This window comes from Staurois parvus, unplaced genomic scaffold (genome assembly GCF_062004578.1).
Source record: "Staurois parvus isolate SC_StPar_1 unplaced genomic scaffold, SC_StPar_1.0 ptg000344l, whole genome shotgun sequence".
NCBI classification, from domain to species: domain Eukaryota; kingdom Metazoa; phylum Chordata; class Amphibia; order Anura; family Ranidae; genus Staurois; species Staurois parvus.
Window position 1 is genome coordinate 2,508,977 of NW_028318140.1, and position 10,715 is coordinate 2,519,691.

The window sequence follows — 10,715 nt, forward strand, 5'->3', positions numbered from 1 at the left end:
TTAGTAAATCATGCATATACTGCCTTCTTTAAAGTGTTTGCAATGGTTTTGCACAGAGCAACCCCAATTCTCCTCTTCTAGGATCCCTTGTTGGCACTCCTGGCTCCTCCTCTTCTTGGTGTGCCACCATAGGAAGTCACTTCCTATGGTGACACACCTGCAGGCTCAATCCCGAGCTGCGCTGCCTGTGCGTATAGACACAGACAGCGCGACCCAGCTCTGCCCCCTACAGGATTGCTTACCTCTGTCCTGTGAGGAAGGAGAGAGCAGAGGGAGCCACTACAGATGAGCACAGCACTGGACAGAGTGAGGACTCAGGTAAGTATTTGGGGGTTGGGGAGCATTTACCTTAACGCAGAATAAGGTAAAAGCTTTCTGCCTTTAGAACTGCTTTCTGAAGAACTTTTATTAGCTGCTAATTCTTAGGTGCAGTAACTCAAAGCAACCAGTCAGAATTCACTCTACTTAACGTGTTACTAAATCCACAAAAGTATAATCAGTCTGTATATGCAGTAAAGCATGCTTGTTATACTCACTGTGGAACCTAAGGGGTTAATCCTCTGCATTGTGTAAAAGGATGTTTGATTCTGTCTTCTCTGAGCCTTCCCTTCTTCTACTGTCCCCAATCCATCTGCAGATAGAACAGAGCCTTGGGGGCAAGCTGCACATGCTCAGTTTGGTGTGTATTTCTAGATAGTTTTTTTTTTTTTTTGCATGTGATCAGCACAGGGCCACTCAGTGCTGCCCAGACAGAGAGTCACGGGTTATGCAGCCTCATAAGACAATCAGGGGAGAATGAAAACTCATACTACAAGCTTTAACCAGTGCTCTTCTGGACACTGATTGAAGTCAGAAGACTGCTCTAACTGCTGATGAGAAATTTATTTAGCAGTTTATATTTAATGAAATAATTGTATTTCCATGTTCTGTGTACTGGGGGAGACCAGATATAGTGAATGCAGGGTCCTGGGTTTAGTATGTAACACTTTAAATCACAACACAATGGATTCTGTTTGCTTACTATTGGCTATCACAGTTAAGTAGCACTTAGGGTCTATTCACACCAGCCACCACTTTATAATGCAACGGCGGTGCCGTCCAGCAGGGATCACTACTCTGTACTGCACTTTTTTTTTATTAAACAAACTTTATTGAAATGTCACACAGACAGTACAAGTTCAATTGGCCGCTGTGCGGTTGCAAAGCGGAGCCACGCGCAGCGCTGAAAAAAAACAGTGCACTCTTTTTTCAGCGCACCATTCCCACACACCACGGCAATGTAGTGGTGTGAATCGGATACACAGTAGACAGGGCATTTTGCCTCATCATGCGGTGGGACTGAGCTGGAATAACTGCTCAGCGCTGTCCCACCGCATCTGGTGTGAATGGACCCTTAAAGTAAATCTAAGTCAAAACACTATTTTTTAGTTTTGTATTGAATAAGAAAGAGTTTAACCCCTGTATTGTTTTTTGTTGTGTTTTTTTTTTTTGGGGGGGGGGCGGTTTTTGACCCATTAGGAAGATTTCCATTTACTTACTGTTATGTAGACACTGCAGGAGACCAAGAGAAATCTTTCTGAATTGAGGAAAATCCTCAATGGTTGTCACCACTAACAAGTATCACCATTGAACAATTTTCTCTCTATTCCTGTTTCTAATTAAGAGGTATAAAACCCCCAAACCAAAAATGAATTATATTGCAGCTTACCAACCATTAGATGTGGTGACTGCATTAGTTTTTTATTTAGGCTTTGTTTCTTTTATTTGCGCCTGGTGATCTGGCCAGTAACACACCTCCTGTATTACAGTACCTCCATTCTGGATGAAGGAGTACAATGGGCACCTTTGGAAAACAGCAGCATTGTCAATCTGGGGGGAGGGGAGTGTTAGATGTACTAGCATGTTTAAACACACTAACAAATTGAAGCCAAAGCTAACACTTTATAAGTTGTTTACCTGTTGATCCTGCTAGTAAGTTTGTTTTCGACATAGCAAGCTGTCAAGCAAAAATGACAGTTGAAGGGTTGAGACAACCCATTTACCAGTGACATGCAGGGGATATTTACCACAAGGCATTTGCCTACGGCGGCAATTTTCAGGGGGGCAGCGCTGCCCCCTGGAAGAAGGGGCTGAAGAAGGGACACATGCGGCATGGGGATCAGGTGGGAGAGGGAGAGGCTGCCTGCTGATTGATGGTAAATCCAGAGCCAGACTCTCATTCCTGAGGATGTCCGGAGCTGTGAAGGTGAGTGTCTTTCTCTCTCTCGCCGGGTGGGGAACGCAGTGCACGGGGGCAGGGGTAGGCTCTCTAGGGTGGAGGGGCAAGGGTGTTGTTGGTCAATGTCTCAAGCTCTCTCTTCCACAGGGGTGGGGGGGTGGCCGATTTTTATGTTGCCTAGGGCAGCACAAAACCTACATACATCACTGCTGACATGGGGCACTTACAATAATCAGCTGATATTTATTTATGTAAAACCTTTATCCCAAAAGGAAAAAATTATATTTCTGTAACCACTTAAAAATTGTTAGCTGGAGTTTGGCTTTAAATTGTTAATGAAGTCCATTTACCGGTAGATCTGCCAGTACTTCTCACATTAGACCCTCACAAGATTGGCAAAGCTGCTGTCCAAAGGTCCTTCAGTGGAGTGGAGACACCCTAAGACAGGAAGTGTGTTACTAACCAGGTTGTCAGAATAAAATAAAGGAAAAAAAGCCTAGCAAAAAAAATCAAACAATGTAGCCACCACATCAAGGACCGCTAAGCTGCAATATATTACATTTTTGTTTTTGGGTTAATACTGCTTTAAAACCAGCAGACGTTTAAGCGGTGTTCAACCCAAAACAAAAAATGTAATATATTGTAGCTTACCAACCATTAGATGTGGTGACTGCATTAGTTTTTTTATTTAGGCTTTGTTTCCTTTATTTGCACCTGGTGATCTGGCCAGTAACACACCTCCTGTATTACAGTACCTCCATTCTGGATGAAGGAGTACAATGGGCACCTTTGGAAAACAGCAGCATTGTCAATCTGGGGGGAGGGGAGTGTTAGATGTACTAACATGTTTAAACACACTAACAAATTGAAGCCAAAACTAACACTTTATAAGTTGTTACAGTAACTGTTTTTTTTTTTCTTTTGGGATAAAGATTTTACATAAATACATTTTTTAAAAAGCTGATCATTGTAAGCACCACTGTCAATTCTAAATGGTTTGTCTCATCCCTAACTGCAACATCTGCAAGAGAGCTTGTTCTATTGAAAAACAACAGACTTACTGTCTGGATTACTAGGTGAAAATAAAGGAAAGAAAGCATAAAAAAGAAAACTAATACAGCCATCACATCTAAGAATTGGTAAGCTGCAGTACAATAAATGTTTGCTTTTAGGATTTATACTTCTTTCACTAGGTGAAGTTAAAAAAAAAACCTCTTTTGTATACTATGTTTTGTATATAAACTCCTTTGTATAATATGTGTCCCAGTTTTTGATTCAATCAAATTTTCAGAACCAACGCGATCGATCAAACAGGAATTTCTGTTAAAAAAATAATTTAAAAATCATACTAGGACCTCTAATCAGTGCCGTGCTCGCCGTGTATTCTGTAGAAGTGTTCTATGAACTATGTGATTACTTTGTGAAGGTGCTTTTAGCGCATTTTTTGCTCTTTCTACTTCCAATTTCAAGCCAAGGAGTTAAATAACAGCTGTGATTATCCCACTTGGTATATACAAGCCGTTTCAACTAAACCACATTTTTCTGGCTAGTCTTCTAGGCTACACATAAAACAGATAATATGTATGTTGAAAGTTGAAATGCGGTTTCTACGAGTACAGTACTTCTTTATATAACCTGCTGTTGGTGCAGATTTTATTTATTTTCCAACAAATGGATTTGTCTTGCACTGAGCCCTTATTAGTCTATTAATGGAATCATGGTTAGAAAGCATCGCTGGATCTGCTTAACTTCCTACTCCTCGCTCACCCTCAACAAACTCCACCACTTCACTGTGCCAGATTGTACCGACCAGCAGCTGTTTGAAAGGTTTCCCTAGAGTGACCCACAGTGGTGGTGATTAGGCACAGCATGGCACTGCGATGGGGTTCCCAAGCAACATCCTCACACTATGACCTATTTTTTCAACCGCTAGAATGGATATTTATGATCCGCAACATTATTTGTGATAACGTCAGCTGTAATATAACAGGGATAACATTTGCTTGCAGCTATGATGTTCTGAATATCAAATAGTATACTCAAACAACAAAACATTTTACTGTGAAAATAAACAAATAATAAAACATCATTTTGAACTGAAACAAATACATCTTCTTTTCTTCTGATGTCCCATACTGTAATTTAAACAGCACACGGGTGCCTAAAATGCAACAGATTTTTTCTTCCTTAATGATCTGAATTCAGCCTATTGTTTTCTATGGGTCTGTACACACAGCCGTGTGAATGTCAGTAAATTAGTGCTGTATTCACATCAGTGCAAAAAAAAAAAAAAATTCTGTCACCAGTCATATTTTACACGTATATATGCATACGTAAATTATGGGAGCTTGAATTTTAATGCGCATATAAACATACGGACGTTTACGCAGCTATACACAAGCACTCATATGGAATATACTTACTGCCAGCGAGATCTGGTGTAAATATATTAGTACCGTGTGCAAAGAGCTATAATAAGAGTCTTGTGTTTTCTCTGTACTTTTAACTGGTGTAAAATAGATAAACTTAAGCCATATGAAGTAATGCAATCAAGATGCAGTAGAAAGAAATAATAGAATGTCGAAAAATTAGGTCTAATGTGTAGAAATTAGGTGTAATGAATGTCTGCACTTGTTCTTTACACATTCATATGGAAGGAGTGGTATGGTGAATGCAAGCACAGCAACCTCAAAGTATTTTAATTCCTTGCAGTGTCCTCGGTCTTACCCCATTCCCACTGGATGATAATCGCTATACAGCAGAACATGCAAAATACTAAGACGCAAAATACTAAACGCAAAAAATGTTAGCCAGAAAAAGTTTTCAAAACATGGAATTCACATAAAAACAACCTCTATAGAAGACATAATTCTGACCCCCCCTTGATATCTGATATAAAAACAACCTCTATACAGGGCAGATATAATTCTGACCCCCTTAATATCTGATATAAAAACAACCTACTATATAGGACAGACATAATTCTGACCCCCTTGATATCTGATATAAAAACAACCTACTATATAGGACAGACATTATTCTGACCCCCTTGATACTGGATATAAAAACAACCTACTATATAGGACAGACATTATTCTGACTCCCTTGATACTGGATATAAAAGGAACCTACTATATAGGACAGACATAATTCTGACCCCCTTGATATCGGATATTAAAACAACCTACTATATAGGACAGACATTATTCTGACTCCCTTGATACTGGATATAAAAGGAACCTACTATATAGGACAGACATAATTCTGACCCCTTTGATATTTGATAAAAAACAAAGGACAGACATAATTCTGACCCCTTGATATCTGATATAAAACAATCTCTAAATAAGACAGACATAATTCTGAACCCTTGATATCTGATATAAAAACAACCTCCTATATAGGACAGATGTAATTATGACCCCCTTGATATCTGATATAAAAACAATCTCCTATATAGGACAGACATAATTCTGACCCTTGATATCTGATATGAAAACAACCTCCTATATAGGACAGACATAATTTTGACCCTTGATATCTGATATAAAAACAACCTCCTATATAGGACAGACATAATTCTGACCCTTGATATCTGATATAAAAACAACCTCCTATATAGGACAGACATAATTCTGACCCTTGATATCTGATATAAAAACAACCTCCTATTTAGGACAGACATAATTCTGACCCCTTGATATCTGATATAAAAACCTCCTATATAGGACAGACATAATTCTGACCCCCTTGATATCTGATAAAAAAACATCCTATTGTATAGGACAGATATAATTCTGACCCCCTTGATATCTGATATAAAAACAACCTCTATATAAGACAGACAATTCTGACCCCATTGATAGCTGATATAAAAAAAAAACCTCTATATCAGTCAGACATAATTCTGAACCCCTTGATATCTGATATAAAACAAATGCTAATATAATTAAACAATGACATAACTGCGCCATTGTACACTGATGCAATCAGTTTCTGAAAACTTTGCAAACTACAGATGACTTTTTTTTTTTTATCTGACGTCGGCTACATCTGCTTCCACATACAAATATTAGATGTCATTGTTAATTATATCAGAGTTCAGTGGCACCTTTTGTAAAAAGAGTAAATGTATTACCAAGTTTATTTCTAACAGCAGTTCTACAAATTAAGGAGAAAATTATTTTGTAAGTAAATTTGGTACAATAGCCCCTTAGCCTGTGAATTAGAAGTCTTAGTTTGCTCTTGATTGGCTTTAGCAGGGAGACTCAGAGTCTCCATAGAGGAGTATATGTGTCCTGCCAGTAAATAGACCTCATAGGGTATCATCTTCATAATTCCCCTGATCACTTTACCAATCAATGCATTCTATGGGGCGGTAATGACCCCCTGCATTGATCTGCCCCTGGAATCCAGCACGCCAATGCATAAGGTCATCTCTATATGTAAGGGATATGCTATGAAAACAAGGCAGCCATATGTTCCATGCTCAGTGACATGTGTGTACCAAGAGATTATTTGTCTTCTAATCCATCCCATTTGATCAGACCGTACCTTTAGCATCCTGCTGATTCATCCCTAACAAACAAATCTCCTTAGTATGAGCTTAGGCTCAGTGTAAAGCCGAATTATTAAAACAAACAAGGCACAGAAAGGGCAGCCACAACAATGCCATCATCTCAAACAGGGATGGTCCCTGCCAAGTTTACCCTACAAGTCAGATGCCTCCTCCAGTTACAAGTCATGTCATAAAGCGGCGCTGATTGTGCGCTGGCAGCGATATCAAAGCTGTAATTTCCTGGGTCTGCTCTGCAAGGAACTTTTCAAAGCTCTTGGAACTGAGAGGGACCAATTAACTCGTTCAACTGATTGCCAGACAGTCCTTCCTTCGCTTGTATGGCAGCCCTGGTTCAGAGAGGGGGAAGCGGCAGTCCTCTTTCCTTGTTAAAGCCCAGAGGTCTGATGCTAAATGAAGGGCGATCGTGCCATTAAATCGCCTGCGATCGTTCGCTAGCAATCGATCGCTACACAAGAACGAATAATCGCTAATGATCCAAATGACTGTAATACAATTATTACAAATATTTAGGTAGTGCTGATGCAGCGCTTTCCATATATTATACATTCACATCCATTCCTGCCCTCAAGGAGCTGCATATGTACCAAATATTTGCAATGTTTAGTAGCGCAAAAATCACCCGTGTGCAGCCAGAACAAGGTAAATGGTGAAAGCTCTCAAAGATCAAACATGCTCAGCCTATCATCACCTAATTTTAGAATCATCAAATGGTTAATAGGGACCATGCATGCTAAAAAGAAATGATCAATTTCTTCTCTGCTCAATCTTTCCTGATAGGAACAATCGATCGACAATCGATAACCTGTTCAATAGAATAGCCAAATGCAGGGAAGTGATTCTTGCTTGATAGTTAGGACACAGTCATAACTTACGATCCTAAGGTTGGCTATACATCATACAATTTTCCTTTAGATTTCCAAAAACCATATAATAAGAGGTCAACCCTGAGCACTTTCAATTTGTATAGAGCCAGGCAGGCCCTTGGACTACATAATTGAAGGTAAACTGAATAAAAAAATTGTATAATGTATGGCCAGCCCAAGTCATTGATCTTTGTTTCTATCATGTCATTTCATGATCTGATTGAGCCAAATACAATCATCGTATTCGCGAAGAATGTATCCCTGTGCTCATGATCAATGCGAAGCGATCAATAATTTTCCACCCTGGCCAATCGACTCAGTTTGATCGAATCTGATCTGAATCAATCGGAAGGAAAGCTATGGCTTTGGATTGTTTGTGATTGGATAAAAAATTGAAGTGTGTATGGCCAGTATTACAAAGACAGAATTAACCCATGACTTACCTTTCTGCTACCCTTGCAAGCTGGAGCCCCTGGTGCCAGTCACTTGTTACCAATCAGATCGCAGTCACAGCTTCCTTCCTTCAGTCCTGATCAAAGTTGGAGGAAAGTGACAAGCAAAGCATCAGAAATGTCACCCACACACCAGAGATGGAGGCTGCTGTGCCCTGGAATCCTAGATCCTCACCAGTCCGCCCTACACAAGTTCTTGGCATGTATGTGTCTGGCTGGGCAGACTGCACAAAACTTTCCGTGTCCCCGAGTGTCGGCTCTGTGCTGGCCGAGCTGATCTCACTCTGATACTACACAGCATTGGTCTGCGGGATGTCACAGCCTCCCCTCCCCTCCGCACAGCCACCAACCAACCAACGAGCGAGGCCACCGAGTCTTCCGCCAATCGACGCCCGACATTCTCCAGGCTGACTTTCTGAATGGTACCAAACCCCGCCCACCTTCACTATAAAAACAAAGGCAGGGGCACAGGCAGGCATCAGAGCCTGGGATGACAATAGATGGAGAGGAGCTGGGTACAGCAAAGGGTTACTGGCTGACAGCCTGTCTAGGAGCTTATGGAGCTGGAGGAAACAAAATACTGCTGCTGCTGGGAGCATCCAAGATCTATCATATACACATATATCATCTCTATATCTATGGTCTATCTATATACATCTACCATCTCTATATCTATATACTGTACATCTATTATCTACCTGTACACATCTACTATCTGTCTATATACATCTATGATCTATCTATATACATCTACCATATGTATGATCTATCTATATACTGTACATCTATTATCTACCTATACACATCTACTATCTGTCTATATACATCTATGATCCGTCTATATACATCTACCATATGTATGATCTATCTATATACTGTACATCTATTTATCTATATACATCTACTCTCTGTCTATATACATCTACGATCTATCTATATACATCTACCATATGTATGATCTATCTATATATTGTACATCTATTTATCTATATACATCTACTCTCTGTCTATATACATCTATTATCTATCTATATACATGTACCATATGTAGGAACTATCTATATACATCTACCATCTCTATATCTTTCTATAAACTGTACATCTATTATCTATCTATACACATCTACTATCTGTCTATATACATCTATTACCTATCTATACACATCATCTGTCTATATACATCTATTGTCTATCTATACACATCTACTATCTGTCTATATACATCTATTATCTATACACATCTACTATCTGTCTATATACATCTATTATCTATCTATATACATCTATGATCTATCTATATTTATCTATACACATCTATCATCTCTATATCTATGATCTATATATATACATATATTATCTGTCTATATACATCTATTATCTGTATATATCTGTCTATACACATCTATCTTCTCTATATCTATATCTGTCTATATACTGTACATCTATTATATATCTATACACACCTATCATCTCTATATCTATATACTGTACATCTATTATATATCTATACACATCTATCATCTCTATATCTATGATCTATCTATATACATCTATTATCTGTCTATATCGATCTATACACATCTATTATCTGTCTATTTCTATCTATACACATCTATTATCTATCTATACACATCTACTATCTATCTATATACATATATGATCTATCTATATACATCTATTATCTGTCTATATCTATCTATACACATCTATTATCTGTCTATTTCTATCTATACACATCTACTATCTATCTATACACATCTATTATCTGTCTATATCTATCTATATAATATTATACAGTATTTATATAGCGCCAAAAGGTTTTCTCAGTGCTGTATACATCTATTATCTGTCTATATCTATCTATACACATCTAATATCTATCTATATACATCTATTATCTGTCTATATCTATCTATACACATCTAATATCTATCTATATACATCTATTATCTGTCTATATCTATCTATACACATCTATTATCTATCTATATACATCTATTATCTGTCTATATCTATCTATACACATCTATTATCTATCTATATACATCTATTATCTGTCTATATCTATCTATACACATCTATTATCTCTCTATATACATCTATTATCTGTCTATATCTATCTATACACATCTATTATCTATCTATATACATCTATTATCTGTCTATATCTATCTATACACATCTAATATCTATCTATATACATCTATTATCTGTCTATATCTATCTATATACATCTATTATCTATCTATACACATCTATTATCTGTCTATATCTATCTATATACATCTATTATCTATCTATATACATCTATTATCTGTCTATATCTATATATACACATCTATCATCTGTCTATATCTCTCTTTATACATTTATTATCTGTCTATATCTAGCTATACACATCTATTATCTATCTATATACATCTATTATCTGTCTATATCTATATATACACATCTATCATCTGTCTATATCTCTCTTTATACATTTATTATCTGTCTATATCTAGCTATACACATCTATTATCTCTCTCTATCTATATACATCTATTATCTGTCTATATCTATATTTATCTATATACATCTATTATCTGTCTATATTTATCTAT

At 37.6% G+C, this 10,715-nt stretch overlaps 1 protein-coding gene across 1 annotated transcript in view; it reads right to left on the bottom strand.

Moving 5' to 3' along the window:
- NDNF (neuron derived neurotrophic factor) overlaps positions 1-8,396 on the bottom strand; it is a 57,047-nt gene extending 48,651 nt beyond the window's left edge. Inside the window, exon 1 of the mRNA XM_089684315.1 lies at positions 8,104-8,396. The gene's annotated coding sequence lies outside the window, so the exon portion shown is untranslated. The remainder of the gene's footprint in view (positions 1-8,103) is intronic.
- Positions 8,397-10,715: the final 2,319 nt, after the last annotated feature.